General features: G+C 41.3%; 1 protein-coding gene and 1 long non-coding RNA gene across 7 annotated transcripts in view; both read left to right on the top strand.

Annotated features, from left to right (window-relative positions):
• The first annotated feature begins 1,508 nt into the window (after window positions 1-1,508).
• Window positions 1,509-17,302, top strand: LOC144279862 (uncharacterized). Its single transcript, XR_013348702.1, has 3 exons — window positions 1,509-1,574; window positions 16,627-16,690; window positions 17,131-17,302. It is a non-coding gene; the product is annotated as an uncharacterized LOC144279862 (long non-coding RNA).
• Window positions 17,303-22,170: 4,868 nt separating this feature from the next.
• Window positions 22,171-26,346, top strand: part of POGZ (pogo transposable element derived with ZNF domain) — a 59,756-nt gene continuing 55,580 nt past the window's right edge. For 4 of the 6 annotated variants that reach the window (XM_077841718.1, XM_077841720.1, XM_077841717.1 and 1 more), the window contains exon 1: window positions 22,171-22,423. The gene's annotated coding sequence lies outside the window, so the exon portion shown is untranslated. The remainder of the gene's footprint in view (window positions 22,424-26,346) is intronic. The other 2 variants (XM_077841719.1, XM_077841716.1) reach the window with 1 other exon arrangement.

Raw genomic sequence — 26,346 nt, 5'->3', positions numbered from 1 at the left:
GGGGAGGTCTAATGGTGGAAAGCATGTAGGAGGTTCCAGAGTAGCACACCACCTCCTTCTCTCCCTGCTAATAATACACAGGGACACTATTAAGGCTCTGAAGGACTCTACTGCTCCCTTCCCCAAAGGTTGGGTAATGCAGCTGGTTCTGGTGGAGCTCCCACCTGCTTCTACCCATATACTAGGGATGTGTGTATGTTTGTGGTACACCATAGCTACCTTTCTTACACAGAGGAAAAACAGGCTTTTAACAGTGAAAGGGAGAGGAAACAATTCTGTTCATAAAACTCTTGCTTCTAGGCAATATTTCAAGTTCTCCAGCAGGCAGTGAATGCATGACCTAGTTACAGCTCCCAATTGTCTCTTGCTTGGCAGGCCGGTGGTTTTTTTTCATTTACATGTTTTTTCAATCCTCTAAGCAAGACAGCTGCAAAAGCTCTTCCTGCTAGTTACAGTTAGATCCATTTCTCCCATGAAAACTTCGGAGATTAATTTTTTTTTGAGGGGAGCCATCTTCCACAATCAACCAACACCTCTTCCCCCCTCCCCCCGCCCTACTCAATAGATGATTTGAAGGGAGGGATTTCTCTGCTCCCAGGAAAGATCATCTTCCACTTTGGATACTGCTAAACTGTCCCTGATCAGGAACAAATATAATATTTTTCCCCCTCGCTTTCTAAAGAGCAATATTTTTTTGCCCCACCATTTCCAAAAATGTTCTCAGGGGAGGATGTAGCATTGTACAACTGCAGGCCTATCCCTTCCCCCACCCCCACAATCCACAAATTATTCAACTGAAACCCTAACCTCTTCTCAAAACCCACCATTGAGAACCCCCTTGACAATACTAGAGCCAAGGGACTGGTAGGTAGAATCAAATGAACAAACTGCAGCTAACAATTTATTTGGTGAGTTTAGCCCTTTTTCCTGTATGCAAATTGTACATGAGCAGTTTGCATTTTTTAAACTAATTTTTTTGCCATTCCCAAACCACTTGCCAAAAGTTTTGTGCTCAAAAATTATATGCTGTAAATTCCTCCAAGTACTTGATAGTTACAATTCAATATTCCAGCTGTGAGATGGGTCGTCTATGTCACATGGCATTGTTTCTCTTTCCTGTTTGGATACTCTGCCCTCTATCAATTGCTTCCAATGAAAAGGCATTTCATTTTGTAGCAAAATGTATTCTGTTTTGTGATTAAGTTAATGTTGACAATGGGCCTGAAGTTTGTCTTCTGCAAATTCTTGAATGAACAAAGCTTCAATTATAGTGCACAAAAAGGATGCAAGAAAATTTAGCAATGCTCTATTGCAGTGGTTCCCAAACTTCTTCCACTGCTTGTGTAGGGAAAACCCCTGGCGGGCTGGCTGGTTTGTTTAGCTGCCATGTCTGCAGGTTCAGCCGATCGCGGCTCCCATTGGCCGCGGTTCTCTGCTCCAGGCCAATGGGAGCTGCTGGAAGCAGCAGCCAGTACGTCCCTCGGCCCACGCCACTTCCAGCAACTCCCATTGGCCTGCAGCAGCAAACCATGGCCACTGGGACCCGCGATCAGCTGAACCTGAGGACGCAGCAGGTAAACAAACCGGCCCGGCCTGCCAGGGGCTTTCCCTGCACAAGCGGCGGAACAAGTTTGGGAACCGCTGCTCTATTGAGAATTCATTTAATATTTGCCAGTATGGGTTGTATTCCCAGCTCAGCCACTGACCTGCTGGGTGTTTGGCTAGTCTTTTGGACAGAAGGTGTAAATATTTAACAAAGTAATTACTCATTGGAACAATTTGCTGGGAGTTGTGGTGGACTCTAGTCTCCATCCCTGCCAATTTTTAAATCAAGATTGTAAATTTATCTAAAAGATCTGCTCTAGGGATTATTTTGGGGAAGTTCCTGGCCCGTGTTATATAGGAGGTCAGGCTAGATGATCACAATGATCCCTTCTGGCATTGGAATCTGTGAATCTGTCTTTGTTCCTCTGTTTCTTCATCTCTCATAATGGGGATACTGCCATGTTAGCTACAGATGGAAAGCATTATATAAGTATTATTATATATGTATTATTTTTCTCACTGTTCACCCTGGTCTCCAGGCACATTAGGCAGACACTGCTCCCTCCGGCTCTGAGCAAAGCCACTCCTTTAATCAGACAGAAAGAATCACTCAAGAGAAATATGAGGTTATAACTCCTACCTGTCCTTGGGCTGTTTCTACTAATAGTTATTTTTGTACCTTGTCAAATTCTACACAGTTTAATTTCTGGGGGCCGTTGTGATAATTGGGCTGACAAATGTACTTTAATTGCAAGCTCAGTTGTAAAAAGTAGATGATACAATAACCTATAACAAGAAAAGTTGATGGGAAAAGGAACAAAATGGAGACAGAAAAACTGAATTAGTCTGAACAAAAAGACCACGATATGATTCAAGGACTGATTCAAAATCATGGTTGGTAAAAACAATATGTGAAACCGGAAATTAACAAACCAAAATTGGCATGTTGGATATTAGGCATAATTGGTAGACTAAATAATGAGGTGTTGGGCTATACCACCCACCATTCCCTTTGGGGGTCCTTAAAGAAAGAAAAAGGGAATTTGTGTGGAGAAGAACAGAAAAAAAAGTCAGAGGAAGAACAGATGGAGGCTACTGGAGTGAGCTTCACATCATGGCTGCCCCCGACCCTTCTCTTTCTCCCCCCCCCCCGCCCCCCGCCTGCATCTTCTAGGACTCCAGACCCTTTTTGTCCTAATCCTGAGACATATTCTGACCAACTCGGGCCAGAGAGGGACTCTGGTGACATCGTGAATCCCAACACTACCTGAGATGAAACTGGTCTGAACTTTGGCAACAGTTCCAGCTCATTTCAACTAACATCTTCTCTTTTCCCCAGAAGAACAGTTTTTACTGTCTTTAACAACATCTACAAGACTGTCAAATGAGGTTTTTCCTTCTAAATCTCTGCAGGGAAAGGGAACAAGGGATGTTGTTAAAATGAAAGCCTTACTTAATACTTTACATTTCAAATGCTTTCCCTTCTGTTCTGTATCTTTAATAAAAAGTTCAAAGGACTTTTAATAGTGTTTTGCCATGGTATTAAGCAGGCTGAAGTTTCTATATACCAAACACCAGACCTTGTTTAACACTGCGGTTATGTTAATATCTTTGGCTCATTTATTTAATCAAAATTAATACAAGAAGACCCACCACTGCCTACCCCACACCCTGTTCCCTCCTTAATGATTTGTTTTTAACATGTAATTTTAGCTAAAAATAGTTGCCTACTTCAGTGTTTTCCAAGCTACTATTTTAAAAGAGTAACTATATCACCCTAAAAAGAAAAGGAGGACTTGTGGCACCTTAGAGACTAACAAATTGATTTGAGCATAAGCTTTCGTGAGCTTCAGCTCACTTCATCGGATGTGATATACACCATCATGTGCCAGCAATGCCCCTCTGCCATGTACATTGGCCAAACTGGACAGTCTCTATGTAAAAGAATAAATGGACACAAATCAGACGTCAAGAATGATAACATTCAAAAACCAGTCGGAGAACACTTCAATCTCTTTGGTCACTCGATTACAGACCTAAAAGTGGCAATTCTTCAACAAAAAAACTTCAAAAACAGACTCCAAGGAGAGACTGCTGAATTGGAATTAATTTGCAAACTGGATACAATTAACTGAGGCTTGAATAGAGACTGGGAGTGGAAGGGTCATTACACAAAGTAAAACTATTTTCCCATGTTTATCCTGCCCCCACCCACTGTTCCTCAGACGTTCTTGTCAACTGCTGGAAATGGCTCACCTTGATTATCACTACAAAAGGTTCCCCCGCCCCAGCCCCCGCTCTCCTGCTGGTAATAGCGCACCGTACCTGATCATTCTCGTTACAGTGTGTATGGTAACATCCATTGTTTCATGTTCTGTGTATATAAATCTCCCCACTGTATTTTCCACTGAATGCATCCGATGAAGTGAGCTGTAGCTCACGAAAGCTTATGCTCAACTAAATTTGTTAGTCTCTAAGGTGCCACAAGTACTCCTTTTCTTTTTGTGGATACAGACTAACACAGCTGCTACTCTGAAATATATCACCCTAGTCCACCTTACTATTTTTTTAGAGTACCCAAAGGCATGCTTATTGTATTAAACAACCCCCAGAACATATACTGAAGAGCTGTCTCAGAGTTTGGATTTTAAGTCTCTGATCTTGCAATCAGATCTTCTCCAGGAAGACCCACGTGCTTCTGCAGCATCCCTCTGAAGCCAATGGGGCTCCAAACAGCTCCGAGGGTCCATTCACGTGACCCCAATTGCGGGATCTAGGGCCTAAATTTTAGACACCAAGTGGGATTTTCACAAGTGCTCCTCATTGGCCTCTCTCTCTTCCCACTGGAATCATGGGGAGTTTTACCCATTGAAGGTATGGAGAGCAGAGTTAGACTACTGCTGGCTTGTGAAAATCCCACTCAATGAGTGAGAGTGCCAAACAGCAGGGAGCATGTGTCCAGAGCAAGGATATGAGTTACAGCAATATGATCAGGCTGTTACTCAGGTTAGCCATGTGTGCTTCACGTTGGCTCAGTTAACTAAAAAAACAACAAATATAACACTAAGTATCTTTGACTTATGTCTAGTGGTTGGCATGGAAGAAGTGAGACTTAGTATTCACCTTGGAAGGCGTCTATCATGAGCACAGAATTGGAGTCGGGCCTTGATTATGTTGCATACATATAGACCTTGGAGGAGAACTGCAACTTAGCCTTGAGCTGTGGAGCCAGGAGAGTGGAGCTGGCAGGCCCAGTGCACGGGGTGCAAGATGAAGTCAGGTTCAGTACATTCACCCAGTCAAAACTATAACACTCAGAGCAGGACAAACTCTGTTTAAGAGAGAAGGGAAAAAAACAACAACCACCATGAGTAACGTACAACTTCGTTTGGTCCTTCAGAGTGTAAGTTCTACCTCTCCATCTGTCTAAGGTTTCTGTATAGCACTTATTACCATGACATCGAAGCGTTGATGACCAACTTCCATTCTCTTAGACCCATTTATACATTGCTTTGGGCTGATCTAAACACAGTTTTTGTACTGTTATAATTATGTTGGTTTAGAAACCCATATAGCTAAAACGATACAACTAGGGGTTTATAAGCTATACTGTTATAAAGTACCTTTATAACATACCTACATCCACAGGAGGCGTTTGTACTAGAATAACTATATCAGTTTCTAATTCAGTATATTTCTAGCAATACAAAAATTGTATGTCCTTTGAATTTAGCCCACAGATTTTTAATTGATGTCTGAGCCGCACCTGATGTCTGAGAACCCTGAACTGGTTATAGAAAATCAGACATTTGGTCCATCTGTTCTGGTGTCCCACATCCCCAGTAATCACAGGGAGGCAAATTTTTTCTCCTCCATGGCCAGTTGTGCAATGCTGTATGTGATGAATGATTGAGTTTTTCTTCATACCTGAAGCAATCATCTTACGCCCTGAATCATGAGATTTAACAATATCTGCCACCCTCCCCACTTTTGCAATAACAGATGACAGCCTGATTGCACTGTACAGAATGTGAAATGAAGGTATGTATTAAGCAAATAACTTCAAATGCCATAATTTTTTATTTCAGAGTAACAGCCATGTTAGACTGTATTCGCAAAAAGAAAAGGAGTACTTGTGGCACCTTAGAGACTAACCAATTTATTTGAGCATAAGCTTTCGTGAGTTACAGCTCACTTCACGAAAGCTTATGCTCAAATAAATTGGTTAGTCTCTAAGGTGCCACAAGTACTCCTTTAATTTTTTATTTATAGCTCTTTGTGAGAGTCTATACAGACCATTCTCAAACCGCACAAGATGATCTGCACGTCATCATGTTCTGATCTATAATTCTTCAAATGCAGGCAGCATGTACATTGAGTTGTCCCGGGTTCTTTCAATTTTTGGTTTCAGTGCTATGACCACCAACAATTGTACCAATTAAGGGTGTGTTGTGGATACTAGATTGTGAGCTCTCCAAGGCAACAACTGTCTGTTGTTTGTTTGCAGACAGCCTAGTACAGTGGGGTCCTTAGATGTTACCATGATAAAAATAATAATAATAATTGTTACACTAGGAACTGGGCTGAGACATATCAAACATATTTCACATGCTGCAAGTCAACAATTACAATCTGAGCTGGCAATTACTTTTGCTCAAAGCTTCCCTGGACAAGATAGATGGATGGATGGTCAGTTTCAATCTATATATTCCCTCACTGACCTCTCCCCACACCCAATACTTTAACACATTAAGAAACCAAAAATTATGCAACACTTTGTTTGTATCACTTATCCCATCATCACACCAGCTGCAAACCTTCCTCATGAAGCATGGATCTGACCTTCATTCTCCTCAGCTTTTAAGGTTGTCATAATCCAAAAACAAAATATGTTGGCCAACGAAGTCAGGGTAAACATACTAGGAAAATAAATATCATCATCCAATTGTAAATAATACTCTTCTCATATTTGTCTTTACAGGCAGCTTGGGATTGGGATCTTGTCCTTTCAGTGTCTGTAAAGCACAGTGTATGTTTAAATGGATTTCTACAAAATAAGAGAGTAAATTATGCAACCTTTAGGAAAAGTGGCATTGAGAGTTTTGACTGAGTAAGGACTGAAGGATTTGGCCGAATAACGTTATTTTTTTCCTCTTCTGATTGTGAAATAAGTATCAAAATAAAGGACCAAAAATAAAACCCTTACCAAAACAAAACATTATACGGCACATGGAATTCTCTTACCGTAGAGAGGATCAGAGAGAGAGAGAGAGAGGAGAAGGAACTATATGTGACAGATGTTAGTCAAGTGGCTCAACGTAGGACGAAGGAATTCAGTCCTTCAGAGATGCGGGTGGGTTAAGAACTGATACAGAATTACATCCAGAAAAACAACATGAAAAGATTGATTTTTCAATCTTAACATTCAAAAGCTAGGAAATGTTAGAATTAAGAATATCATACACAATAAGGATAATGTGTATATGCTTTATGATACTGTCTTGAATTACAAGATCACCCTGGTATATTTTCCACAGGACCCCTGGCTCCATGAATCAGTAGTTATTTAATAGTTCTTTTTACCATCCACATTCAATGTGCGGCCCCAGATCTTATGTAAAACCCGCCACCCTGAACTGAATATATAGTTATTACTTTCCTCAAAGATGTAACTTGCCATCTGAGTGCTTCAAATACATTAACAAATTTATCTTCATATCATCCCTGTGAGAGGAGGTGGCATTATTACCCCATTTTATAGCTTGGGAACTGAGGCACAGAGAGATTAAGGCCAAAAATGTCCACTAACTTTGGGTGCTCAATTTGAGATGCCTATGGTCTGATTTTTTTCAGAGCACTTAGCATTTTGCATAGTGATCAAAGCATAGCTCCAATTGACTTCAGTTGCAGTTGTGAGCAGGGTGGATAAAAATCCATGATTTTTTTTTTTAATTTAAATCAGATTTTTTTGATATTTTTTTTCCTCAAAAACCTATCTAAAGATACCTTTGAGCTACAATGTATCTCATCATGAAATAGGGATTATAAAATATAATTCTATAGTATAAGATAATATATTCATGTAATGTTTAAGAAAAGTTTTGTAAACGAGTTCCAACACTTCATGGATTAGGGACCCAATTTTATGGGGTTCCAGGGGCTTCTGTATAGATTATTTAGGTTAATCTTTCTATTTACCTAGTGGGACTCAGTGCTCAGTCTAGAAGATACCATCAGAGATGCTTAGTTTTGCAGTTCTCAAACTGTGGATTTGTGTCTCCAGAGATAACATGCTTGTTAACAGCAAAAATGTTTTTAAATAAATTATAGAGCTGAGAAATAATAGACCTCAACCCTGTTGTCCCTGTTGTGCAAATTTGTGTACACAGAGTCAATCCCTTACCTCTCTTTAAAAGTGCAAAGTTTCAAAAAGTTCAATGAATAGAAGATTGTTGGGGACAGAATAGATCTGGAGAAGGAGTCTGGAGATAAACGTGAGAAGTGAGAGACATATGCTTTTTCATTAAAATATTATATATTTACTGTTGAAGAAAAATATGCTGAATATTTAACATTGTTTTAGTTAAATAAAACAATTTAAATGTCTGTCTGGTGATGTTGTCCTCCTAATACTACATGGCAAGAAAATCCTCCAAATATTAATGAGAGTTCACCTCCCAATGACTTCATAAATATCTGCTTCAATTACCTTTGGTAAATGAAATAACCAAACAATCATTCATTTTCTGATATAGCTGTAAAACTAATCTGAAAAGTTTTCAAAATAAATCACTGTTTAAAAATGTATAGTGTGTACCTTCTAAAAATGAAACCTACAGCTATCTCTGAGTTGTGAAGAATATGTATTAAGGCTATAACAATCAACAAGAATGCACTTTTACGTAGAAATCCATGATTAAATCAAGTCTTCCTGACTAGTGATTTAAATCAATTTTATTTAAATCAAATCCACCCTGGTTGGGAGCACTCAGCACTTGTGCAAATCTGGCCCCAGATGTCTCACATTGAGCAGACACAAAATGAGGAACACCCAAGTAGTTGCCAGCTGTGAAAATTTTGTTTTAAGCAACTAGCCCAGCATCACATAGGAACCCTGTGGCAGAGGCAGGGATAGACTCCAAGGATACACAGGTGCTGACTTCTGCTGGTGCTGGTGGATGCTCAACCCCCCCGGAGCACCCACGGAGTTGGAGCCTGTGCAAGGGTATGTCTACACTGCAATAAAAGACCCGTGGCACAGCCAGGATTGGCCTGGCTCAGCTGATTTGTGTTCATGGTATAACCTGAACTCCATGAGTCCGAGCCAGCTGACTGGGGCCCTGAGACTCACAACTGCAGGTTTTTTTACCTCAGTTCTTCAAGGTAGTATTCTACTTCTTTAACCAGAAGACCATCCTTTCTCTTTTTGCAATCTCTCATTCACAACACACCTTTCAGGGGGTCCAGATAAGTACTTAGACAGACAGGTCACAGCCTGTCTCCTATTCCAAGATCTCCTGTTCCCAACAGAGACCCAGAGCTGCCTAAGATTCACCTCCTGTCACTGCCGCTGTATGCTGCTTGGCTTTCCCAACCCATCCCAGCAGCACACGTTGCAGTCCCAGCTGTCATAAAAAGCAGCATCCCTATTACAATAGAAACAAACAAAACCAAAACCCCCACACCTTTCAGCTTCTGCAACAAATGAGGCAGAGGTCCTACAGACAACACTCATTCACTACACAACTGTGATTCATCCTCAAAGTACCATACATTCTCTGCATTGAATGAGATGGGGGTCCTGTGTTAAAAATAGTATGTGATTGTGTAATTAAAGAGTGTTTTCATAATGTATACATACAAGAAAAATTAAGTTTCCATGGGCAAATCTTCATTCTGGCTTTTCCTAAATTGTCGGTGCTTGATTTTGCAACCTTAATGTTCTTTTAATATAGTTTTTTGGAATGTAATTCCCTAGTTTATTAAAAAATAAAGGGGAAAAAAAAATCCATCATGTGGAACCATACTGACCCCAAAATTTGGTCAACAGCAGGATTCAGGCCTTCAGATCCACACACAGACCTCTATCACTTCAGTTAATGGAAAAACAATGAGGAGTCTTTGTGGCACCCTAGAGACTAACAAATTTATTTGGGCATAAGCTTTCATGGGCTAAAACCCACTTCACCAGATGCATGGAGTGAAAAATACAGTAAGCAGTATAAATATTACAGCACATGAAAAGATGGGAGTTGCCTTACCAAGTTGGGGGTCAGTGCTAAAGAGGCCAATTCAATTAAGGTGGAAGTGGCCTATTCTCAACATTTGTCAAGAAGGGGTGAATATCAAGAGAGGGAAAAAGTACTTTTTGTAGTGACCCATCCACTCCCAGTCTTTATTCAGGCCTAATTTGATGGTGTCCAGTTTGCAAATTAATTCCAGTTCTGTAGTTTCTCGTTGAAGTCTGTTTTTGAAGAAGAATTGCCACTTTTAAGTCTGTTATTGAGTGTCCAGGGAGACTGAAGTGCTCTCTTACTGGTTTTTGAATGTTACAATTCTTGATGTAATAGAGTTAATGTACCAGTTAATGGAGTAACTGGTAGCAATAGTAGGCTGTTATCCTCTACCTGGACCAGTCTTTGGAGATTGGATGAATCATACCCTTTGCAAGTGGGTTTCACAGTTATTTGCTGACAACAAAGGAACAAAGACTGAGGGCTCCTGTGTTAAATTCCAGGCTCTGTAGGGGACCCATCTGCCCTTGTGCGCCTAGCTTGTCTCCTTCCTGCTTTGCTCCTATTCTCTCCCGCCAATGCTTAGCTTCTGCCTTTCTCCCTCCCTGTTCCTCCGCAGCCTCTGGCTCTTGCAACTTCTTCTGCCTTTAGTCCTCACCACCATCATTTCTCTGCATTTGGATCAGGCAGCCTCCTCCTTCTCCATGCTGGCTGCATGGAGGAGCATTGAGAGCACGAGAGAGATTCTGCCTACTCTCAGTTCCTGTGCCTGGTGCCACAACAGCTCCAGCAGCCAGAAGGAGCAATCTCAGCTCCTGCTGCTCATGGAGGGAGCAGTCCCAGTCGATCTATGAGGATGGCAGATGCCCAGATTGGTGGCATGTAGGAGCTGTGAGGGATGGCGTATGCTTACTGCTTACACTTTGGACTTCTTAGCTGCCATACCCTAAAGTCTCTGCTGAGCATGTGCAAACTGTGATTTTCAGAGGCTCATAACTTCCCCATATTTGAGCAAATTTTTACAGGTACAGCAAAAGGCACATCACTGACACCAGGGAAACCCCCTACCAAATTTCAAATCTCTAGTGCTCGAAACCATGAAGGCACTAAAGCTTCTCAATGAAACTGTTGTAAAAAAATTTTTAACACCTTTTTCCCTAAACTCATTCTTGGAAATTCCTGAACCATTTTACCTAAAACTTTCCAAAAAGATTCATCCTAAGGCAGACACCCAGCATAAGAAATTTAAAGTTTTATCCTGCTCTGCTCCTATCCACTTAAAAACATGGCCAAAGTGTGAGTCAAAACAGAAACAATAAAAAGGACCCCAAATTAAATCTCATGATTTTTGAGGGGCTGATTCATGATTTTTAAATGCTTGCGGTTTGTAATGCTGAAATTATAACAAATGGATGTTTACAGAAACTGCAAGAGGAAATCCCAGCTGGGAGTTGATGAGACAAACAAAACTGATGATTTAAAAAAACCACTTTTATAGCCACAACAGCTTCCTCCAGAGAAATATCCTGGTTCAGGGCCCAATCCTACGGTCCTTTGGATCATTAGGATATAAATTCTGAGGTCCTTAACATACTTTTTACTAATTTTTTACTGTCTTTCCTCAGGGAGTTTGCCCAAGTAACAAGCTCACATTTTGGCTCATAATATTGTCAGTTGTCCAAGACCAGAATTAAAAACAGTTAAGAAAAGATTAATCAGCATGTGTTAGCAGCTTTCTAGAAAAGCAGTCAAGCTCTTTATTTATATCTCTGAGATCCAATAGGGCTTTCTCCAGAATAATAAGAAGAGACCTATACCAGCTGAAGATCTGAGCCCTGATGATCTTTAGTTTCCATATTTGCTAGGTCAAATGCTTATCGTCTTCTTAAAAGAATCATAATTCTTTAGGTTTAATCTGCACAATGTATATATATTCAGCTTTATTGGCCAATAATTTATTTAAATAATTGTTTACCCTATTAAACCATACAAGATTAAATTCTCAAGTAATATCTTGGCAAATGCACCCAAAAATTTCAGTGAGAACTCTATGGTTATAACTTGTCCATAGACTGGTTTATGCTTAAAAGGGAATATTTTTATTATGTAACTTCTGATGCATACCTCTAGCTGTCTCAGATAAAGTCCCATAGGACTTCATACTGAAATACCTCATTTAACTAATAAAAATAACCCAAACAAATAAACCTTTTAAATGCCTCAAAGAGGAAATAAAATAAAACTTGCATCCTTATTTGCATAAAAAACACCTGAAAAGTTCTTGAAATATCATGAATGTCATATTTTGCTGTTAGAAGAAAGAAAAGGAGTACTTGTGGCACCTTAGAGACTAACCAATTTATTTGAGCATGAGCTTTCGTGAGCTACAGCTCACTTCATCTTTGCTGTTGTGTTCCCTTGAAAGACACAGAGATGTGGACTGAGAGCAAACTGAAGGCTTTTGAATCTTTAAATTTTAAGGTTTCAGAGTAGCAGCAGTGTTAGTCTGTATGCACAAAAAGAAAAAGGAGTACTTGTGGCACCTTAGAGACTAACAAATTTATTTGAGCATAAGTTTTCGTGAGCTCACGAAAGCTTATGCTCAAATAAATTTGTTAGTCTCTAAGGTGCCACAAGTACTCCTTTTTGTTTTTTAAATTTTAAGAGTCTGAAGTCTTTAACAAAAGACTTCCAACTGTTTGGGCTAAATAGGTGTTAATAAAAACAAAGAAAAAGTCAAAAGAAAATCACTTCCCGTGGCAATTAATCAGGTTCAATTTTCTTGGTATCCAGGATGTACTAGACCTGCCCCTTCTTTAGCCATCCAAGAAAAACAAGGCAGACAAGACCTGGATGTCCTATGTTAAGGAAAAAGTGGGGGGGATCTTTCCATATATCAAAAAGATGCAAACCAGGGGCTAAGACCATTTTTCCCCTTTTACAAGTGATATTCAAGTTCTTGCTTTATTCCCTTTGCAAATTGCTGTTTCAATATTGCCAATCCCAAGCACTCAAAAGTCAGGAGTCAGGCCCCCAAAATCATTAGATTGTTTGTTTTAAAATATCATGATTATTAAGCAACATAAACAAACCCCAACTTTGCATTCTTTTTAATTGCCTTCTGGTTTCTGAGCCTTTAGGACACACTCCTTTCATGTTTTCAAACTTTTCTCTCTAACCATGAAGGCTAGAGGCTTACTTAACAAAAACAAAAAGAAAAGGAGTACTTGTGGCATCTTAGAGACTAACCAATTTATTTGAGCATAAGCTTTCGTGAGCTCACGAAAGCTTATGCTCAAATAAATTGGTTAGTCTCTAAGGTGCCACAAGTACTCCTCTTCTTTTTGCGAATACAGACTAACACGGCTGCTACTCTGAAACTTAACAAAAACAACAGTCTCTTGATTCCAGCAGCTGGGGTCTTAAGGAAAACATCAAATATTGCAAGACTCATGATAAAATCATAAGCACTGTGTTGCTCCTTTAACAAAGAGGTGTTAAGCCATCAACAAGGAATCGCTGGAGTCTAAACACAAAGGTCAAGCAATATTTCCACTGGAACATAATTCCTAATTATTGTGGGACAGACTGTGATACCCTAATTCACACTGACTGATCCCTGACTGGTTGTATCTTACGCCACAAAAAATCCCATTGATTTCAGCAAGACTTCTTGTGATGTAAGTACTATCCAGTGGGTGTCACATTCTGTCTCTATATTTCTTTCAGCCTAGATTGTGACAGAGCAATTTGCCCAGAGTAATGGGTGGGTAGGTAGGCACAGAACTGATTCTGGAACAGCCCAGGAGGAAATCACAATCTCTCTCCCAGTTTCCTGACTGCTCTAGGGAATTAGTAAACTGCACCAGATCTATACTTGGCACCCCATACACCAACACGTTGGGCAGTGTACCTATGTTGGCCATCTTGGGGATGAAACCTCTCTACGCTTTTAAGCAAGGCAGCATAGGCCTTGCATAAACAATGAAAGAAAACGGAAGTAAGGAAATAGAGGTTAACAATGGACAAAGCATGAATTTACAAATGGCCTTGTAAATAACATGTTCTTAAAAGACAAAGAAATAGTAAGAAGAATAATCTGTGATAAGCTTGCAGCTGCAGCTTTGTTTAATAGCATATTTTGTAGCTTGTGGACATTTCTGGACTTGTACAAGGATTGGTTAAAACAAATTATTAAACCAATTATTATGTGTGATACAATGCAAAATGGAATATGTATGCATTAGTGTACGTGTATAATTTGATTTTTTTTATTATGAGCGTTTGGCACTGTGGTAAACTCCTACACCCTTCCTCCTGCATTTGAGTTTAATCACCTTAGTGTAGTGTTGCTGTATACCAATTAAAAAAAAACAACACCTCAGTGGCAAGTCCAGATCTCAGCTAATTTCTTGTGAACCGATTGGAAAAGGTCTCAGAAAAAAATTCCAACAGATGGGAACAGAGCAGCTCTGCAGAGTCTGCAGAAAGAAAAGGAGTACTTGTGGCACCTTAGAGACTAACAAATTTAGTTGAGCATAAGCTTTGGTGAGCTACAGCTCACTTCATCGGATGCATTCAGTGGAAAATACAGTGGGGAGATTTATATACACAGAGAACATGAAACAATGGGTGTTAACATGCACACTGTAATGAGAGTGATCAGGTAAGGTGAGCTATTACCAGTAGGAGAGCGGGGCAAAAAGAACCTTTTGTAGTGATAATTAAGGTGGGCCATTTCCAGCAGTTAACAAGAACGTCCGAGGAGCAGTGGGGGGTGGAGGGGGGGGAGAATAAACATGGGGAAATAGTTTTACTTTGTGTAATGACACATCCACTCCCAGTCTCTATTCAAGCCTAAATCCAGTATCCAGTTTGCAAATTAATTCCAATTCAGCAGTCTCTCCTTGTAGTCTGTTTTTGAAGTTTTTTTGTTGAAGTATTGCCACTTTTAGGTCTGTAATCGAGTGACCAAAGAGATTAAAGTGTTCTCCGACTGGTTTTTGAATGTTATAATTCTTGACGTCTGATTTGTGTCCATTTATTCTTTTACGTAGAGACTGTCCAGTTTGGCCAATGTACATGGCAGAGCGGCATTGCTGGCACATGATGGCATATATCATATTGGTGGATGTGCAGGTGAACGAGCCTCTGATAGTGTGGTTGATGTGATTAGGCCCTATGATGGTGTCCCCTGAACAGATATGGGGACACAGTTGGCAACGGGCTTTGTTGCAAGGACAGGTTCCTGGGTTAGTGGTTCTGTTGTGTGGTGTGTGGTTGCTGGTGAGTATTTGCTTCAGGTTGGAGGGCTGTCTGTAAGCAAGGACTGGCCTGTCTCCCAAGCTCTGTGAGAGTGATGGGTCATCCTTCAGGATAGGTTATAGATCCTTGATGATGCGTTGGAGAGGTTTTAGTTGGGTGCTGAAGGTGATGGCTAGTGGCGTTCTGTTATTTTCTTTGTTGGGCCTGTCCTAGAGTAGGTGACTTCTGGGTACTCTTCTGGCTCTGTCAATCTGTTTCTTCACTTCAGCAGGTGGGTATTGTAGTTGTAAGAATGCTTGATAGAGATCCTGTAGGTGTTTGTCTCTGTCTGAGGGGTTGGAGCAAATGCGGTTGTATCATAGAGCTTGGCTGTAGACAATGGATCGTGTGGAGTGGTCTGGATGAAAGCTGGAGGCATGTAGGTAGGAATAGTGGTCAGTAGGTTTCCGGTATAGGGTCGTGTTTATGTGACCATCGTTTATTAGCACCGTAGTGTCCAGGAAGTGGATCTCTTGTGTGGACTGGTCCAGGCTGAGGTTGATGGTGGGATGGAAATTGTTGAAATCATGGTGGAATTCCTCAAGGGCTTCTTTTCCATGGGTCCTGATGACGAAGATGTCATCAATGTAGCGCAAGTAGAGTAGGGGCATTAGGGGATGAGAGCTGAGGAAACGTTGTTCTAAGTCAGTCATAAAAATGTTGGCATACTGTGGGGCCATGCGGGTATCCATAGCAGTGCCGTTGATTTGAAGGTATACGTTGTCCCCAAATGTGAAATAGTTATGGGTGAGGACAAAGTCACAAAGTTCAGCCACCAGGTTTGCCGTGACATTATCGGGGATAGTGTTCCTAACAGCTTGTAGTCCATCTTTGTGTGGAATGTTGGTGTAGAGGGCTTCTATATCCATAGTGGCCAGGATGGTGTTTTCAGGAAGATCACGATAGATTGTAGTTTCCTCAGGAATTCAGTGGTGTTTCGAAGATAGCTGGGAGTGCTGGTAGTGTAGGGCCTGAGGAGGGAGTCTACATAGCCAGACAATCCTGCTGTCAGGGTGTCAATGCCTGAGATGATGGGGTGTCCAGGATTTCCAGGTTTATGGATCTTGGGTAGCAGATAGAATACCCCTGGTCGGGGCTCCAGGGGTGTGTCTGTGCGGATTTGTTCTTGTGCTTTTTCAGGGAGTTTCTTGAGCAAATGATGTAGTTTCTTTTGGTAACCCTCAGTGGGATCAAAGGGTAATGGCTTGTAGAAAGTGGTGTTGGAGTCTGTTTCCCTTCAAGTACTGTGAGCAGCAGTAGGGAAAGTCAGCACAAGGGAGCAAACCAGCACATAGGGCTAGTGACAATCAAGTGCTTAGTTGCAATTCAGAACCATTTAATAAAAAACACATGACAATAAATATAATTTATTCTGTAGTAAATGTTGATTGCTGTGCTGAAAATAAACTACCAACTCTCTTCATTGGATTATATAATTTCCAGATAGCTTTAAAATTAAATTCCCAATTTTTCATGTGCTCATTTTCTTGGCTATTTGCTACATTAAGTTATATCAAGAGGTTGAAAATGTATAACTTTGCAGGAGAAGATAGCTTACTAGAGGAATTCTGTACACCAGATGGAGGACTTTTTGGACTCAATATCTGGTGAGTATATTTAATGAAAGAATACTTTTATCAGATACCAAGACTGAAGCTGTGGTCTTCTTCATTTATAAACTTTAAAAAGACCAAAAGCCATGTATTAATTACAAAATAGCCTTGTGGTGAAACATGGACTACAAAGTACCTACTAAAATCGTGGGTAATAGTTTAAATAAAATTATAGGGAAAGAGGTCAGGAGGGGGTTATTCCACAGAAGCAAGCATCAGATAATCTCAGAAAACTATTGGCTGGAGTACTGGAGTCTAAAGAGAATTGAAATCAACTGGCAATGATATCATTAGACATTAGGCCTTTGACAGCTGAATGATTGTGTCTAGATTGTGACCTTAGGAACACTGTGTCAAAGTTCAGATGTTTGATTACATTTATTCACAATCCTATTATAGATATATGGTTTAAGATCTCCTTTCTTACTTCACAGGTACACAAGGTAGGACTACCTCTGATTGCCACTGCTTTGGAACCCTCAGAAGTCATTATCCGTTACAGAAAGGAACTCTGGTGCTAGAATGGGCGGCAGACTGCATTTTTAAATGTTATTCTGATTTAATTCTGTTGTTATGCAGACATACTAAATAACAGTAACTAATACTTAATCAGTAAGTGAGTGATCCAAGGAATATTATTCCTGAAAATTTAAAAATCATGGAGGTTTGGTTTGGGGGAGTGGGGGGGGCGGGGTCAGGTTGGGAGGGGATGGGGGGGAATCTATAGATATAAACTAAACAATTCTTAATCAAAATTTTATTCTTACCAAGCATTAGCAATTCAGCCACTTTTATACCTTGTGAATTTAAATGAGTAACAAATAACTTGATTTATTTAGGGATTAAGTTAAACAAATTAATATGGCTAGGTATTATTAGGATCTGATTATGCAAAATATTAAGGTAGATTCTGGCAGGTGGAAATACAAATCTTGTGGGGTAAAGTAATGCTGTTGATTTCTCCTCAACAGATGAATGCTCTCTCTCAGATGCTTCTCATGGAGATTAGGGAGGCTTATTTTAGAAAGATGGAGGCATTTATTTCAATGTTTATTTGGGAGGAAAGAAAGGCAAAGTTTTTAAACTTAAATTCACAGAGGAAAGGTCCATCAATGGTGTCCTTAGCCTTTGTTTGCCAGAAGCTGGAATGGGTGACAGGGGATGGATCACTTGGTGATTACCTGTTCTGTTCATTCCCTCTAGGGCACCAGGCACTGGTCACTGTCAAAAGACAAGATATTGGACTAGATGGACCTTTGGTCTGACCCAGCATGGCTGTTCTTATGTTTAAAGCTTTTAAATTAAGTGCAATACTAAAACATGCAGAAGTCTGAAACTTTCAGATCTCAAGAAATCTCAAATATATATTAATTTATCACAAATAAAATCATTCTAGATCCCACGTGTGAATTCAACTGCATGAGTAGAGAGAGAACAGCATCTCAAGAATAAAAAGGAAATAGCAAATCTGACTATATTCAAAGTGCTGACAAATAAAAAATAAATTGAAAAAATAAGAGGGGAAAATTTGCCCCTAATCTGTCAATTATAGTAATGCTGGGCATTTTAGATTGCCAGTGGGACTCTCATGCTTAAAGTTAGGCACATACTTAAGTACCTTGCTGAACTGAGACTATTAGTAGGAAAAACATTTTAGTCAGAAGTATAATTGCTCGTGCCTCTTTAAAGTTCCAAACCACCAAATCCTGATGTGTTCAATAAATTTGTTTCACCCAAATAACAATAAAATCATAATCCCAAGCGGCAACTTCTGTTTTGTGGACCTCTTTACTGATTCTTCCAGTCAGCCCCAGACTATATGGTGTGAAAAACTGCTTGTGAAATGATATAACAAAGCTTTCTGTTGTTCCATTTCCAAGCTATAGCACACCCTTACAATGACTTTCTCAGTGGTTAGGAAACCACATGTTGAAACCTTTTGAGTTCTTGCCTTGACACCAACCAAGCTGCAGGTGGTTCCAATTTTAGACTCATGGCAAAAACCCTACATGGCAGGCTTCCAAGAAAACTGGCAGACTGCAGAAGCTAAACACAATGCTCCAATTTACTATCTTTGGAACAGCTAGTTTGATGTATCAATTAATCTTTGCTGTGTCACTCATACTTTTGCTAAACGGTAATTTAAGGGCTAGTCTACACTAGACAAATGTGTCGAGGTTAGGTTGTGGTATGTATCTCAACCTGTTCAATTGTGTTAAAAGGCATTACAATGCATCCATGCTAGGAATAATGACATAGGTAGATCAAGGTTAGTTGACACACCTGGACCTCACCTCCACCCGTTTCTCCATGAAGACTAGCTCTCAAATAAATAGTTAATTTTTCTTTAGAGACTGCTAAATTTAATAGTAAGCCTACTGGGCCTTTTCATTCTATTTAGTAGTAGGTCCTAAATCCAAAAATCTATATTATGCCTAACTAACTTGCCAGTGTTTGTGTGCTAATGTTCTTTGCTGGGTAGAATCAGGAGTGATCAGTTGTGTGTCATAAACACTACACTGCCATCAGTTAAGGAAGATTCTCCCTTATTCTCAGACATCTGTCTGAGCTTTTTGGAGCATGAGTATCTGAATCCTAACTCTACTATCACTGTGAATTTCTGAGCAGCCTAGTGAGCAGCACAGTGGCAACCAGGAAATCCTAGGCTTGATACATGGCCTAAAGTGGCATTGTCTTCCCTTTTGTTTCATATGTACCCACCACACAGTTAAAAACAACTTGCCAGTACTGAGGTGACTGCATACAGTTAAATCCTCTACTTCTTTTTGTCTTGCTTATTAGGCTCATCTTGAACTTGATATCTTAATTGTATACACTGGATGAAGACAGAGATCATAGAATAGAAAACAGCAGGATTCACTAAGAAATATTGTAAATACAATAGAGAAATCAAATCTTGGGGTGTGGTAAATGTTGATTTTTAAGTGTTTACCACAATAGTTATTGATCTGTTATTGTTATAAAACATTCCCATTTTTAGTTCCATTATTTTAATGATATCTCAATTCCTTGTAGACACATTTTATTAACATTTCCATTTCGAAGTGTAGACCAGCGATGAAAATAATTAACTTCAAGGAACTGTTCTTAATTTTCGTTTCATAAATATTTCACTCTTTGTGCAACTAGCTCCAGAAAATGTTCATGGAAAAAGCAAGCAAAAATTGCTGGTATTTCATTAAATGATTCCTTTGTACAGCACCTAACACAGTGGGGTGCAGGACCATGATTGGGGTTGCTAGGTACGATTGCAGTGCAAATAAACAAATAAATACACATTATTACTACTATTGTTGACTTCAGTGGAAATACCCTAGCAGAGATTTGGAACTTTAAATGGTAGAGAAGTGATACACAGATAGTTACATGCAAACACTTCCCACCAGTAAGTGGCTGAGTAACCTGATGCATAGTGTGAGCTGGGAACAATGATTGGTAATTCATAGTGGTCCATCAGAAGAAGACTAATATGCATGTTTAATAAATTCCAGGATAATAAATAACATGCTAGCATCAGGTGCATGCCTCATTAAGTTGGTCCATTTGGGCAGACCAACTTCACAGGAGTGTTGTGAGAAAACATAAGTTAATGTTTTTAATGTGCACTGAAGATGTAAATAGCTATTTATTAATAGTGATTAACAAATATATAAGTGAACTATTTACTATTACACAAAATAATTAATTTTAATATATTATTGTTCAGTATTGATAAATGTAAAATATTAATGATACATTTATTATTGTTAAATATATATTCGTAATAACAATGTTTGATTTGATTACTGTTATGTGTATTATCAGTTAAGCATACTGTCATTGTTCATTTTGTAATTGTATGTGGTTACTATAAAATGTATTACTGATTATTATTAAATGTATGTATTAATTATAAATGTGATTACTATTATTAAGGATTTAAAACATTTCATGTCTGTGTGAGAATTTTAGCCATTGATGTAATGTGCTGGAAATCAAAAGTCTATGGTGCTGATCCAGCAAAAGTGCCTAACTTTAAGCTCTGAGTAGTCTCAATGACTACACTGGGATTAATCACATACTTAAAGTTAGGCATGTGCTTAAGCATCCTGCTGAACAGGACTTTTATAGCCACTTGGGCAGTGCCTACAGTTTTGTTATACACTCTCTGATCTCCATGTCAGTGTGCCTGAGTCCTGTCCTGCAACAATCCCCCTGGAGGACAGCAGAGATGTTCAATGTCCAGGGTCCATTTATTGGTCTCTTTGCTCAAGCTGCCAGTGAGGGAAGAAATTAGTGCCAAATACTGATGGAATTATGGGTTTTATGGAAAGGACATGAAACTGTTTTTAATTCCAACTCCTATCACGGAGGCCCCAAAATGTCTGTTGGTAATGACTTTTGGTCTTGACTGACTAAAAAGTGATTCAGATTCTGGCCATGTCACTAATCACCAAAAGTAGTTACCTGCTACAAGTGTAGCTTGAAGTTGCAGACACATGGCTAACCACAAAAAACACCTATACGCTCCAGGCTGCAGATTCTAATCCCAACCACATCACTAGCTATCAAAGAAATGTTACTTGTTTTGGGTGAATGGTTTGAATCCTGTGGCTACACCAATAAGGGTAGGAGGGGGAGGAAGGCTGCCAGTGACAGGTTTGAAACCCAACCATGTTACTACACCACCAAATAACATTGTATCTTGCAGGTGGGGAGTTCTAGTGCCAGCCATATTGCAAACCACCCACAGCCATTAACTACTGCAGGTGTTGGGCTCAGTTCCAGATTTAGCCATGTTGCCAACCACCCAAAAGCCTATATCCTCTGCAGGTGGTGTATTTGGCGCCTTGCCATGTTACTAATGAGGCCAAAATCAATACCTGCTGCAGCTGGTGAGCTTGAGAGTCACACCGTTAACCATGTCAAAGCCAATACCTGCTGCAGATGGTGGGCTTGAGACTCAGCCATATCATTAATCATGCCAAAGCCAATAAGTGGTGCAGGCGATGGGTTTGAGACGTTGCCATGTCGCTAGCCATGCCAAAGGCAATACCCGCTGCAGGTGGTGGGTTCAAGTCCTGCCTCCAAACTCCCTTTGCTAGCTGTAGGAAAAGTTAGGATACATTGAATACCAGTTTGGACCATTAACTATTTGGCCTTCATCAGGCAGCACAACCCAGGCAGACCGGCTCGCCACAAGGCCCTTAAAAGGCAGCACTGGCCACTTCTAAGTTCCCTGCCCCCAAATCTCCATCTTCCCAGTCATTCCTGGACATGCCAGTGGGATCAACCTAAAAAAAAAAGTCCCCTTCTATAATCAACCTCCCTGCCAGAGAAACCCCCCAAAATTTGTGCCTCAGACAAACTTCCCCATGCCAAGTTAGGATGCGCCTTGGTCCCAGTGATGTCACCTCAGTCAGCCAATCAGAAGAAGGCATTGGAGTCGAGGAGGAAATGACGTCACCGTATCCCTCCGCCGGTTCGGTCCCCTTTTTGTGTGTGTGTGTGTGTCTGTTGGTCCTTTCTGTGTGTATCAACCCGCAGCTTCTTTTTTTCGGAAAGGGGGGCAAAAATATTTGGGGGGAGCTCATGCAACCTGCGTTCCCCGCCCGGCCACTTCGCCCTGTAAGAGGTTGTGTGGGGTGCGTGTCACTTTAAGAGCGTGTGCGAGCGAGCCAAGCTCGGCTGAGGAGGCGGCGGCAGCGGCGGGAGACGGAGAGAAAGGTGAGTTGGCGCGAGTCCGTTATGTTGGGGGGGGGCGGACGCTGCAGAATCAATCAGACTCGGGGGGGGGGTCACGGGGGGGAGAGGTTGGCGGCGCGCGCGCACGACAAGAATGCGGGTGGCGGTGACCGTTGGAACCGGTTCGAACCGCCCGGGTCTGTGAGCGGGTGGGGGGTGGGCAGCGCGCGCCGTACACAAAGCGGCCGCCAGACGCGCTTAGCGGGGAGGGAGCGCGAGCCCCGGTGAGGGAGGGATCGGGGTTCCTGAGGGGAGGGGGGAGGAGCTGCTCCCGCTGGGCGGCGGAATATCTGCTTGCTCGCTTTCTCGTCTTCGCTGACTGGGGAGGCGGAGTGATCCGCATACCCCCTCCTCCCTCTGAAGGGAGGGGAGTGATGCGGCCCCGGCTGCTCCCTCCGCGTCAGCCCCCCCCGTCCCCTCCCTCTCGGCTGGCTGGAGACGAACATAACGGGTTAAACACTGCACAGAGCAACCCATGCGCCGTCCTAAAGTGCCTCCCACGCTCCCCTCATGCTGGTTCCCGTCGCTGCGGGGAGAAAGATTGCAGACTCCCTTGTCTCCGTGCCTCCCACCCCCTTCCTAGGGCTGCTGCTGGGTGGGCGGCCATGTTGGGCACAGGGATTATTTTCTTTACCTTTTCTTCCCAAGCAGCCACAATAAATGGAAGCTAGTCTGTTTTTATTTCTGGGGGGAAGGTGCTATCCCCATCCTTTTTAATGAAAATGAACTGGGGGAGTCCACCAAGTTGCCTTTGTGATAGTGGGGGGTGGGTTGGCCTTCCTGCTGCTCCCCCTGACCCTCGGAGTGAGCCCCCCTTTGCCTACTCACCTCAACGATGGGGTCCCCTTAGCCTGGCTTTCACTCTCAGAGGATACCCCTTGGCCCAACTGCCTCAATGAGGGGTTGCTCTGGGCATCCTTGTGCTCCACAGAGCGGAGGGGGTCGGGTCTCCTTAGCGTGCAAGCCACTTCCCTCCCAGGGAGTGAGGGTGGCTCCCCTCAGCCTGGCTGCCTCAATGAACGTGGGGGTCCCCATAACATGCTTGTCACTCCTCCCAGCGTGATGTGGAACCATTTAGCTTCTCTGCTGCTTTTCTCCCTTCAGATGGTCTGATATGGGTGGATGTCTGAGAAACCTTGGACACCTGACATTAGGGAATCTTTTAACTTGCCCTCTGCTTACCCCATTTCGCCAGGACGTGGCGTGAAGAATACATGGGGATGGGGCACAGACATCAACATCCCACATGCACCAACAACAAGCTCTCTGCTTTATGAACTTGGCAGCAATTGCTGTCACCAAGACACATCAAGCAGGGCACAAGTGACTTATTCTTGCAGGGCTGCCATTCCTTTTGGGGGACATCCTGCAGGCATTTGAGACTAATGGCCCTGCTCCTTTCGATATCCCGCTACCCACTGTCCAGCAGTTTGGAGGTCACAGAAATTAACAATCTGCCTCACAACGTGTATCTCTGCACATTTCTGTATCACACATCAGTGTGAATTACATAAGACACTACATGGCTCATCTACCCACCACATCATTCCAGATGGCCTGCAGCCCCTATCTGCTTGGAGCCCCAGTCTTGGTTGGGGTTCTGCAAATGTTATGGTTGCCCGCCCCCCCGCGCTTATGTGTATATATGGATACATTGTGGATTCAGGGATCTGGACACATGAACCCAGTTGAAAGAGAAGGGGAATAATTAGTGTCTGAGTATTAGTGACAGGTTTCAGACTAGCAGCCGTGCTAGTCTGTATTCACAAAAAGAAAAGGAGTACTTGTGGCACCTTAGAGACAAACTTAGAGACTTATTTGAGCATAAACTTTCGTGAGCTACAGCTCACTTCGTCGGATGCATTCAGTGGAAAATACAGTGGGGAGATTCATATACACTGTATTTTCCACTGAATGCATCCGATGAAGGGAGCTGTAGCTCACGAAAGCTTATGCTCAAATAAACTTGTTAGTCTCTAAGGTGCCACAAGTACTCCTTTTCTTTTTGCATATTAGTGATGCTCATAACTACTAACAAAGAGCCCTGTGGAAGTCAGTGGGGTTCTTTTTGGGTCCTCCTGCACAGAGCCATTTGCCAGATCAGTGCCAAAGGTGATGAGCATTTTATAAGAACCTAGACTGAACAGACTTGCAAAGTTCATGGGCAGGCCCAGTCTCCCAGCAAGTCTCTCCCATAACCTGGATCTCTTATATGACCCCAAAATTATAAGGCGAGACTAGATGCACAAGTATATCAGAAAGCAAGTTAAATATATTTTTTTCTTTTGCAGTTCAAAATGTAAGAGCAGATGATAATTTAATGTACAATAATAATACATTCTTAATTAATAGCTAATTGCACTTGAAAGCCTTTAATAAAACATGTAACAAACCAAAGTGAAAACATTTGTACACATTTTAATATGCTCTTTAAAGTAATCCTGGTAGCCAGTGAACTAAAATGAACCACATCAACCGATGAAAAGTAAATTTGCCTTACCATAGAGGAGGTAACTGTTAGACTCTGACATATCATACAACTCTCTCCCCCCACGAACTTCACCTGAGGTGCTGTAAAAAGCATCAAAATAGTCATATCAACAACAATCAAAACATCATAAAACCCATTATTGATTCTTTGCTTTTCAACTAATATCCAGTCTGGTATCAGTTTTATATCCAATATCCTGTCTTGGCAAAATACTCCTTAAAGTCAATGGGCGTTTTGCCAGCGTAAGGATTGCAGGATTTGTCTCAATAGCAGAGGAATATATCCTGCCCTAATCATGGGATTAATTTATTATATGTTAAGAAACATACCAGTGCCATCAATTATCATAGCTCTCATAAAGATAAAACATATTCCTTGCCCCTGAATGCTTGCAATCCAAATAGGGGGACAACATACAGAAGACAAGAGCCAAGATGACAGTTTAGGTGACGGGGGTGTGTGGAGGCAAGAAGGGAGGTGGGATGGAGAGAAGAGATGGGCTTAGAGGAGGGAGAGGGGTTGACTCGATGCATTTATACATTCCGTTTATGTCTAATGTTGTCCTTGATAAAGAACCAAATGAAGCATCGTTAGGGTTTTAGTTTTGTATTTCAAGTGAGGGGGTTCCATTCTTTTTTTTTACTTTATTTTGTTTTCAGGCCTATCCTGGTCTTGTTTTTTAGTAAATGGGAAAGAAAATATAAATGGCAATTAAATATTAATGCAGGTGATATTTTTTCATACTGAGAAAAACAACAGAGTTGCAGAAGAGGACTGAAATATTAGCTGGGATATATAATAAGTGCTCTTGAATAAAATCTTTGGGAGAAAATCCAGACTGGTGTAAAAAAAGGTGATGAACTTGTTTGGCAAGGAATGTGCACAAAGCTTATATAATTTAGTGTTAAAATTAATCTTCTGGGATACAGGTAATAATCTTGGGTCTAATCCTGCAATTCTTAGTCAAAACTCATTGGATTAGATTCTACACTAGTGAAGGGACAGAGAAAAGGCAGTTTGTGCATCTACTAATTCAACCCTTTTCTCAGCTAGGACAGCCCAAATCGTGCATCTGCTTCAGTAGCTTCTGTGGACATTTTTGTAGGCACAGAATCATCGGGGCACAGGTGTGTGCGGGGCATGCCTCTTGCCCCTGACACACCTCCTCTCCTATCCCCATCCCAGAATGCCCCCTGGTTGAGAGCCTGAGAGCAGTTGCAAAGATCTCCTGGAGAGGCTTTCACCTGTAGTATGGGTTCTTTCCACCAGTTTACCTTAGTTGGCATAAGGGGGGTTGCAGGGCAATGATGAACCAGGGCCTATTGCCTTCAGTGGATATTTTGCCTAAGACTTGCAGGATTTGAGCTCTTTGTGTTCAAACTAAAATTGTTCTGGCATATTCTTTGCAGAGAAA

Source organism: Eretmochelys imbricata, chromosome 24 (assembly GCF_965152235.1).
Source record: "Eretmochelys imbricata isolate rEreImb1 chromosome 24, rEreImb1.hap1, whole genome shotgun sequence".
Taxonomy (NCBI): domain Eukaryota; kingdom Metazoa; phylum Chordata; order Testudines; family Cheloniidae; genus Eretmochelys; species Eretmochelys imbricata.
The sequence above is the reverse complement of the archived record's forward strand: the minus strand, read 5'-3'. Positions and strand labels throughout refer to the sequence as shown.